This window comes from Capsicum annuum, chromosome 8, assembly GCF_002878395.1.
Source record: "Capsicum annuum cultivar UCD-10X-F1 chromosome 8, UCD10Xv1.1, whole genome shotgun sequence".
Classification (NCBI taxonomy): domain Eukaryota; kingdom Viridiplantae; phylum Streptophyta; class Magnoliopsida; order Solanales; family Solanaceae; genus Capsicum; species Capsicum annuum.
In genome coordinates, this window is record NC_061118.1 from 145,782,327 (window position 1) to 145,793,784 (window position 11,458).

Consider the following 11,458-nt stretch of genomic DNA (forward strand, 5'->3'; position numbering starts at 1 on the left):
CGATATTGACAAATCTTATGATGAATCTAAAGAAGTGAGGAAGAGGTTTTTTTTTTTTTATTGTAAAAGTATTTTTTTTTTTTGTGTGTTCAAATAATTATGTATTTCCTGTTATGATGATATTTAGGGATTATGTGAAAATATATTGTTGAATTAACTATTCATGAATAGTATTTGGATATATATTTTTATAGTATAGGTGATATGTATTTTTAGTATAGTTGATATGTATTTTTAGTACAGGTGAATAATTTTGACCTATATGTATTTTTAATGTAGTTGATATGCATTTTTGACTATTTGTATTTTTCAGTATTTATTGTATTTTATATATGGTCAAAATACATATGCATGTTATTTTAGTTTAACTACCATAACAGTCTATTGTCTATATGTATTTTTAGTACGTTTGATATGTATTTTTCAGTGTTGGTTGCAGTTATGATTTGATCAAAATACATATGCATTTTAATCATCTGAAATATATATGCATGTTATATTTTTTTTTTTGTTTGATTGAATTTTGTTTACAGATTAAAAAGTGGTAGTTACTTTGTATGGGTGATGCGGGATGAAATATTCTTTGTCAGAAAACTTCCAAGATTTGCACCGCACATGTGCTCGTACAGTGATAATGATATTTATGGAAGCATACGTGCAATTTTAAACAAGGAACAGTTTAAAAACTTTTGTGAGAATAACATTTTTGGTTATTTTATGAAGAAGAAACAGTGTGTAGTGCAAGTACAGTTGTGTAGATGCGTTATGAAGCTTGAGGTGAAGGGTAGTTCTTCTTCTGGGATTATGATCTGTGCTAATGGCACCTCTCTTAGTTTTACTCTCATGGAATTTGCTATCATAACTGGATTGAATTGCGTGTCTAATAGGTATGACTTTATTTTTGATGAGGGTGTACCAAATGGGATAATTGAAAAGTATTTCAGTGGGGCAGAAATTATACAGAAAAGGCAACTATTTTTAGCATTCACGGAGAAAGTATGAGGGGAGAACAATGATGAGGATGCTGAGAAATTTGCAATTCCATATTTCCTACATTCATTTGTGTTGTCTAACATTGACACTATTGTTATACCCCGTCTTCATTTTGATTTGGTAGATAGTGGTAGATATAAGGATTTTTCATGGGGTTCTTTATCTTTTGAAGATTTGGCTAGAAGTTTGAACAACCGGCTGAAAGCTGGGGGCAAATTTTATCTGATTCAGGAAATGCCACTGGCTATTCAAGTGTGGCTATATGAGTGTTGTTCAAATGTCCCACCAAAGATTGCATTGAAGGTTGAGAATCGGATTCCCTGATTATTAAATTGGAAGACGATTGCATCTCATCCACGGTTTGAGTTTTTGATGAATGCTATGTTCAAGGACAATGGCAAGGTTTGTTGTGAACAAATATATATGCATTGATATGTATTGTATTGTATAGTATACATATATTCTTTTTCATTTTCAATTGTTGTTGTTTCAATTGTTTAACATATTCTTTAACATATTATTTAACATATTCATAGGTTGTATTTAAGAACATAGAGCCAACTGAAATGGAACTGGCAAAGCTTGAAATACCACAGAAGGATGTAACTAAAGATGAACGTTCAGTTGATTCTGACGATGACTTCCAGGATCCACCACCAAAGAAGATCAACGAACGTTCAAAGAAGAAACAGAAGGTTGATTCATCAATCCCAGTAGCGAAGAAACCTTAAGGGAAAAAGCAAGTCAATATTGTTGACGCGCATACCCAAACGAGGACTCCACCTCATCGTGTTGCCAAGGCTATTGTAATGAAGACACCAGTATTCAAGCCAATTCCAACACGACAGGCTTCTTCTTCAAAAAATAAGGAAGGGAAGCAAACAGCTAGGGTTATTTTTTCTCAGGTACAGTCAAAGATAGATAGTCATGTAGATAAAGTTGTTGTGTCAAAGCGTGAGAGACATGTTGAGAAAGAAACATTTATTTCTAAGAAAGTTTTTGATGCATTCCGCGAAAAGGTAATTTTTTTTGTCAAATGTTTGTTTTACATTTAAAAATATGTGTTTACTGAATTTGTATGAATATAGGTTCGTCAAGAGTTTAAAAGAGTTCGTCAAGAGTTTACTCGAATTCGTCAATTAGTGAAGAAAAAATTTTAAAAAATGGTCAAAGCAATTGAACATAGCAAGGTAAAAATTTTATTATTATATAATATCCACAGTAGTAAAAAAATACATATGCAGAGTATATGAAAAAAATACATATGCAGTATATTGCTAAAAATACATATGAATTTTATACAAAAATACATATGATTTGATATAAAAAATACAAATGAAATGTAATACAAACTACATATGCAGTGTGGCAAGAAATGTATTTTGATAAATACATATCCATAGTTTGTAAAAAAATACATATGCAGTATATTGCTAAAAATACATATGTAGTTTATTCAAAAAATATATATGAGTTGATTTTCAAAAAATACAAATGAAATGTATTACAAAATACACATGAAATGTATTACAAAATACATATGAAATGTATTACAAAATACATATGCAGTATGTCAAGAAATGTATTTTTCAACACTATGTATTTTTAGTGGATTGGTATATACATATTAAGTGAAATCAAATAATAGTAGTTTATTCAAATTATACTTGTAGCAACAACATGAAGATACAGAGGTTGAAGCACAACAAATGAATTATGCTGGCGTCGAAACATTACCACAACAATTCAGTCCTACTGTTGATCAGAATTTGGATGAAAATCAGGATGGTATAAAGGTAAAAAATAACTAAAATATGATTATTCTTTTGAGTGCACAAATGTAATTCTTTTTTTTTTGTGCAGTTATATGTTATTTTATATATAGTCCTGTATAAACATCTACAACTGAATTTTTGTTTGAAGTTGGATTAATTTTTTTTGCTTGTTTGCAAGGGGTGCACTGATTTGCATCCAGATAAAACAAACATTGAAATTGATTCTCAACATTTAATCCCTGATGAGCTTCTCCAAAGTATAAATTTGAATTATAATCTTTCTGAGAAGATTTTTCATCATGATGATCGAGTATTTATAATGAATTGAACTTCAGTTTATGTGATGTAAAAATCATAACAATCCATAAGACAATTATATATTTTCTTTCATTTCTATTGCAGATCACTGATGAGAAATTGGATGATACAAATTTGTCTAATTCGCAGTTTACAATCCTAGATGAGTTGTTACCAAGTCTTAATGCATACCGAAGAGAAAGCATCACGACACATCCATTGGCAACTTCTGAAGAAGAACAAATCAATGAACATTTTAATGATAAAAAGTCCAAATCTATTCTTCAAGATCATTGTCAGGTATGTATTATGAATATACCTGAGGTTATGTGGATTATTTTTGACATAAAAAAATAAACTGTTTTCCATTTTTGAAGGAAAACAAAGAGAACGTTGGATCGAGCTCTAAAGCAGACATGCACAGAGAGGTTGATCTTGGTACGGAGGAGCAGATTATGACAACTCCTAAAATACAAGAATTAACTACTGATGAACAAAGGGATGAAACAGTTTTGCCTGATTCACAAGACACAATCCCTGATGACTTGCTTCCTAATTTGAATGTATACAGTAGTAAAAGCATCATTGTTCATCCCTCTACTAATCATGAACTTCAAACTCCTATTCCTAAGTTAAGGATTAGGCGACCATCCAAATTCAAAGAGTCACCTTACACAATAAATTTGGTTCAGCTGCCGATAAGTACAATTAGTTATATATTTAGTTTACAATGTAACATGTTATGCAAATACTTTTTAATAATTACCTTTTGTATTACGTAAATATATAGAGAGCTCGGAAGGGCACATACGTATATTCCCACAGAAACATCCATTTGTTTATCATCCGATTGATGGGATTGTGGATACGAAGATTGTCAACAAGTTCATGGATTGGATTTCTGAAGACCTTCTCAAAGTTCATGCTAAAAGGTATTTCTATTGAACTGTTTTAAGTTTTTTTTTAAAAATTACATTATGTTCTCATGATTTAACATATACTGATTAACAAAAAAAAAAAACAGGAAGGAAAATGCGGATAATTACAAAAGGCGGAAATCAACCATTCCAATGATGCATTTCAAAACTGAGACTGTTGAAGATAAAAACTGGTTTTACACAATGGGGTTTCCTGATCAGTCATGGACCGACTCGGTTAGTATATTTTTTCTTACAGTATTTTTTTTTATATTTATAGCACTAATTAAACTACATATTATGGTAGTAAATACATATGCAGGTGCAAATAAGTATTTTCTATGTAATTTTTTATTATATAAGAAAGGATGTGATGCACTTTAACTTACATATGTATTTTTATATTACATACACATGCTAAAATTAGTATACAAATAGTTTGAATTGTTTAAAATTTATGTTCTCACCTACTGCAGCATATTGATGTTTGCTTCTACTACTTGAGGAAGAAGTTGAAGTATGACCCCAACAGGTCTTACAAATTCAGCACAGTAGATTGCAACTTTATGTGTAGACACATGATTTTGATTCTCCCCGAGTTTAATATATATATTTTTCGGTATTAAATATTTATATTTGGTTCGATATTATTTTAACTTTTATTTTATTTTAAATAAATTTTTAGTTAAAATTTTTTCAATTTTAGGATATTCTTTTATTTTATTTCAATTTAAAAAAATAATAATACAAAAAAAATAAAAAAAATAATTTACTAGTTTTGATACTATCTTAATTATATTTATTTTTGGATATTTTAAACTTTTATTGTATTTTATTAAATATAAAAATTAATTAGTCATTATTATATTATTTTTATTATTAGTATTTTTATTTATTTATTATTTATATTTGTTATAATTATTATCTTCTTTAAAAAAAAATTAAATTTTAAATCTCCCCTTATCTGATCTCTACCCAACTGTTCTCCCCAAGAATTCCTCTATTTAAGGACTTTTATCATACGTACTTTTACACAGACTGTATCAGACAAACCAGACAGAAAAAGATCAAAACTCAGTCAGAGTAAAAAAAAAAAAAAGGAAAACACTTGCCAAAAGAGAGAAAGTAAGAAAGTTGAAGTGAAGTTTTCGTTCAAAATTTTCGCTGACGAATCTCATTATTCAGTCTAAATTATTCAGGTTTTTTGTTCAACTCTGTATTTTATTTTGTAAGTTTGGTTATAAGTTGAATCATTATTTTAGTGATCTCATGAATTGATACTGAATGTGAATGTTGTAATATTTATATCTTATTTGTATTGCAACAGTGAAAAGAAGGTAAATAATATGCAGTAGTATTTGACTTGTTTTGTATATGATAAAAACGGAGTAAAATTTATTTACACAAACTCATATTCATAGTATCTACTACTTCACAAATATTTCTTTAATTTACATTCATGTATGCAGTATTTTTATTTTTAGAATACACTTTCATAACGACACACATATCTGCACACACAAACCTTTTGTTTTTTTATGAATGAAAAACCACTGCGAAATCGAAAATAGAAAAAAGATTAAAAAAAATAAAAAGATGCAAAACAATGGTGCAACAACAACAATAGTCCATCACCGCCGCTGGTGCCCTCTTTCCCTTTTTCCCCTTTCCCACGCTGTCATCTCACCGGTGAACTAATCCGGTAACCACCGTTCTTCTCTCTTTTTCAGCGGCCATAGATGGAAAGCAATATATATATATATATTTGGCTCCCTCTGTTAGAATTCTAATAAATTAAGGAAAATGATTTCTGTTAAGTAACTTTTGTTAATTTGAAAATTTTTAAAAATGGTAGTGATATATTTTGGGATTATAATAAGGTTTTAAAAAATAATAATAATAATAACGGAATTAGTTTTGTGTATTTGTAATATTATCATTATTATTATTATATTATTATTATTATTATTTATTTTTTATTATTTTATTGTTGTTGTTGTTTTATTATATTTCATTATCATTAATAAAGTTTTGAGAATTATTATTATTATTATTTTTTCTCTCTTTTAAAAAAAAAAAATCATTAATTAATCACCCTAAATAAATTTTACTCAAATTTATCATTAAAGTTAAATAGCATTTTGGATAGATCAAATTGTTGTGATTTTACAAGAAATCAAATAAAGCTTTTAACGTTAGGTAAATTTTAGACACGTTTAAAATTTCATCTCAAATTAAGAATGAAGCGTACGTATCTTTTTGAGACATTTTAAAATTCAAGGATGTAATAATGCACCCTGACAAATATTTACTCAAAAATTAATTTTCACTAATTTAATATAAGAGATGTGGATAAATATTTTCGGTATAATAAAATGAGTGAACTTGGGCCTTTAGACATAATTTATCAAAATAGTTTAAGTCAAGATAAGTCAATAAAAGCGACCGTGCTAGAACCATGGGAATCGAGGGGTGCCTCACACCTTCCTCTCGGTCAACAGAATTTCTTACTCGGTCTTTTATTTTCGCAGACCAACAAAGAGTTATTTCCTTTTTGATAAGGGATTCAAAAAAGGTGACTTGGAACACCAAAACTCAATTTCAAGTGGCGACTCTATAAATAAATTAATCTTTATTCAATATCGTCACTTTAATTGAAAAAACCCTTCGACCTCGACCCTCGAGACGAAAAAGGGGTATGACATCTCTGGCGACTCCGCGGGGGAATAATAAGAATTCGAGCTTTTTAGATTGAATTATACTTGCTGTAATTATTATTGATATTGTGTTTGTTGGCCTTATGTGCTACTTGTCGCTCATTTACCGCTTTGATATTGATTGAACTGTATTATATACTGTTTTTTCTTGCGTACCCCCTCTGAGTATCTGAAATAGGATAGAACGAATACAACGCATGCATTCTACTTTCTTTTTGAGATAGTTGGAGTGTCAAGGCACCTGGTGAAGGATTATAGTCACACATGTTAGGCGGGGTTCGGATCGACAACAAAGGCGGTGTTGCCATGCTACCGACTAAGTTGTCCCTCCCCGGCTCGAGTGTCCGCTCGGGTAAGCCAGTCTAGACACCTATCTTTTTTAGGCTTAAACTTAGAAGAACTAAAACTCAGAATCTGGTTATCCCTATTAGGTGCCGCTTTATTTGCATCATATGCATTTGACTTAGCGGGACTCGGCACAGGGGACGGATCTGTCTAGGACAGGTAACCTACTTCATAAAGACCAACATATGCATCCTATGTGCTCTTTGACATTTATTTGGAAGTCTGTTTGTTTTTTGATTGGCTTTAGGCAACTTTAAAATGCAAGAGATTATATTATCCTCAAATTTAGTAAATCATTTTTCAAAAGAAAAATTTTATTTTTTAAAAGAAAGAAAAATTTTAAATATATAGTAATATAATTTTACGGTTTTCATGAACTACAAGTGTCTGATTCTCACTCTTTAGTGGGATACGTAGGAAGTCCTTCCCGGGATACGACCCTATCTTTTAAAAACTTATTCATAAATTTATTGGGGAATGTTTTGAAAATATGATTACTTTCATAATTATTTTTTTTATTCTCAAGTTCAATTTATATATATATATATATATATATATTAATAACCCATAATCTTTAGGGATCATAAGGCTAAGTTTTACAAAATAAAAAATATATATAAATCTTAATAGCCCTGAATCTTTAGGGATCATGAGGCTAAATTTTTATAAAAAATATAAATCTTAACAGCCCTGAACCTTTAAGAGTCTTGAGGCTGAATTTTGTATGACATATATTTCAAGAACTGCCCACACCTGATTCTCATCTTAGTGAGATACGTAGGCAGTCCTCAATGGATTCGGTAGTCTTAAAAAAATTAAATATTATTATTTTGAACTATGACACATTAATTTTCTCCAAAACTAAATAGTATTAAAGTGGTTGGTTTGTGGCTAAGTTGGCTTCTCATCCATATAACAGAGGTTCAAAGAAAAAAGAAAGATGACCCGCAAAGACGATGTAGGGTCTGAAAATGAGGAAGTGCAGAATCAATTAATTTCGCAAGAATTAGCATCAATAGAAGAGATTAAGTTGTTGAAACAACAGATGGTAGAGATGTATCGAGCTTGGTTGAATGGACAAAACCCGCCTTCCTCAATCCCTGGACTTTCAAATACGAATGATCCAAATCCCGTCCAAGCTCAAACTGGCGATTCATTTTATCAATCAGGGTTTGGCCCATTTGCTAATATATCTGGCGTTGCTGGTACTTCTACCATGTGCCCACCAAATCCTTATGTCACAAATAACCCATTTTCACTTCTGTAGCACCAGCTACTGTGGGTACTGAATCGACAATACTGAAAAATACGGGAGAACCAAGTCATGATCAGTTGTATCATCTTGAAATAATTTTCAAATTCCAAAATCCATATTATCATGCTCATCAACATGATTCTCCTATCGTGATTGAGAAGATTGTTAAGAATGAAGAACAAGAGGAGATGACTAGGAAAGTAAGAAGCTTGGAGCAGAGTATGAGAAATATGCAAGGATTAGGTGGACCAAAAAGTGTTTCATACAAATATTTATGTATGTTTCCTAACGTTCATTTGCCTCTAGGGTTCAAAATGCCAAAGTTTGACAAATACGAAGCTCATGGCGATTCTGTAGCTCATTTGAAAAAGTTCTGCAATCAATTAAGGGGAGCAGGAGAAAAAGAAGAACTATTGATGGCTTACTTTGGAGAAAGCCTGACACGAATAGCTTCTGAATGGTTTATTGACCAAGATATTTCCCGTTGGCACGTGTAGGATGATATGGCTCAGGATTTCGTTCAACAATTTTAATATAACATTGAGATGGTGCCAGATTGCATTACGCTTGCCAACATGAGAAAAAAGATGACTGAAAATTTTTAAGAATATGTTTTCAGATGGAGAAAGTAGGCTTCAAGAGTCAGACCATCGATAAAGGAATCTGAAATGATTGATATCTTTTTGCAACCATAAGAACCTGATTATTTCCATCATTCACTTTCTACTATTAGAAGCAAATTCGCTGAAGTTATTAAATTTGGAGAGATGATAGAGAATGTAATTAAGACAGGGAAGATTATCAGCCAGGCCACTTTGAAAGCAACAACACAGGCAATTCAAAGTGTCTTAGGAAGCTTTAGTGAAAACAAAAGAAAAGAGGATGTAGCAACTGTTGTGCCAAGTCTACAACAAAATTGGAGAAGTGTGCGTCAAGCATAGGCACAAAATCCATTATGTTTTATTTTATCCCCTCAGTATCCTAGTTATAATGCACAACCATATGCCTGAACCCTTTCTTACCCGCAATGGCGTGCACCAACCCCTCAGAATTATCTTTCAACTCTACCAACATACCCCAGCCCTTCTAGATTCGATTTTTGCTCTAAGACAAACAATGAAAAAAAACAGAAGCTAAGGGATAATTTCACACCAATTGGAGAATCATATACTAGCTTATTCCAGAAATTGAGACAAAAGGACATGATTACTCCTCTTCTTGGGTAGACCCCTGACCCACATTCAAGGAACTTTGATCCTAATGTACAATGTGTATATCATTCTGATGTTCAGGGTCATAGTACTGAAGATTGTCGGGCTTTGAAAAGAGAAATAGAAAGAATGATTCAAGATAAATTAATTATGGTGCAGGACGTTGACAGTGGTGAAGGATCTAGTCATGCTGATGTGCGTACTGAAGAAGATGTCAAGCTCAACAGTTGAGAAGTCACTCCTCCCCTTCCTAGAAAGAATTGAAAATTTTTATTTTGTTTTTCTTTCTGATATCCGAATAATTTAAAGATTGTAGTTCGGAGTCTATCTTGTCTTTTCTATATGTCATTTATGTTGAAACTCGATCATCTTTTCTTTAATCAAAATGTAGTGTCTCTTTTATATATTTATTATATTTTATTTTATTTTACTTTATTTTAATATATATATATTATTTGTTTGTCTTTCCTGTGTCTATATAGTTCTTTTATGTGGATTCTAGTGATATGATATGCATGCTGAATTTTCATCAGATCTTAAAATCTAATCTAGTCCTGAAACACTTGACCAAGAAGATAGAGTTGAAAGAAAAAGGCATGTAAGGAAATAAGTAAAGTGTTGACATATTTGCTGATTGAGTTAAAGCCTCGGTCGAATGGATTGAAGTAATCGCTTTGTGCATAATAAATGACCTAGTCATCAATGAAAAGATCAATCTCAAGCACTTTAAATGGGAGCGATCAGAGGATATATAGTCTCCACTATCAAGAAAAGTAAAAAGGATGTTAGATCAAAAAAGACATGAATCATTCATTGAGAGAAAAGTACAATATAAGTGGACCTGCATGTTTTACAAGCTTAAAAGATGTGACGCACGTGCACGAGCTTAGTCACGATCAATGTTGAAAAAGATGCATATGATCTTCATGTTTCACTCCCGGATTGCATGTTATGTACTTGTATTTTTAAGAATTGATATGACGAAGACATTTTATTCTGCTACCCAAATATTGTGTCATCCTTTGTTATCTCCTTTGAGCTTTAACATTTTTTTTCATAAACCTCTTTTGGAATAAAAATAGAGTTTGAAAAAAGTCAAACAAAAAAAAATCTCAAAAAAAAAGAGAAGTCGAAGAAGAAAAAAGAGGCAAAGTTACAGAAAAAATCAAGCAAAAGAACAAGCTTTCTGAACTACGTTTGACCTGATTCTTGCAATGACAAGATACGTAGGCAGCCCTACTCTGAGGTTCGGTCTGACCAAATAAAAATCTAAGTTACCCAGAATAAAATAAAACTAGGGCAAAAGTTATTTTCTTTATGAGTCGATTCCAAAATTTATAAATCTCACCCGATATTATGAATATTTTTTGAGCCTCATGTTGCCCTTTCTTTCTAACCCTTTCCAAAAGCCAAGTTACAACCAAATAAAGACCTTCCGATCAATCTTTGAGAATGCCAAGGCGAAACATGTTTGAGTGTATGATGTTTCATACTTTGGGCATCATTTTCTTTCAAATAAAAAAAAAAGAATGAATGAAAATGAGAGAATCTTATTGGTGAAAACCTTTTTGGGCACCATAAGGTGACGGTGAGCTGAGAAAAAAATGAAAATGAGATTGGCTCGTTGGCAAAAACCCATTGAGGTGTCACTAGCCGAAGGAGGATTGTGATCTAGAGGGAGCATGTTCAAGAATGGCTCCATTTTAAATTCAATAAGTGGGTAAAAGTTGAAAAGGATTGGTATGAGTAGTTCTGGTTGTGTAATTTAAAATGCATGTCATAATCACTGGAATCAACTGTCGCACCCAAATAAGTTTTTGTTTTTGACGTTCTTGAAAAGAGATGTTTATCGTCTTTTTCTTTTCTTTTTATTATTATTTTTCTTTTTTGATTTTGTGTCTTTGTAGTCGAATGGAAAATCAATATCGTCATCTTTCATGTATTTTGA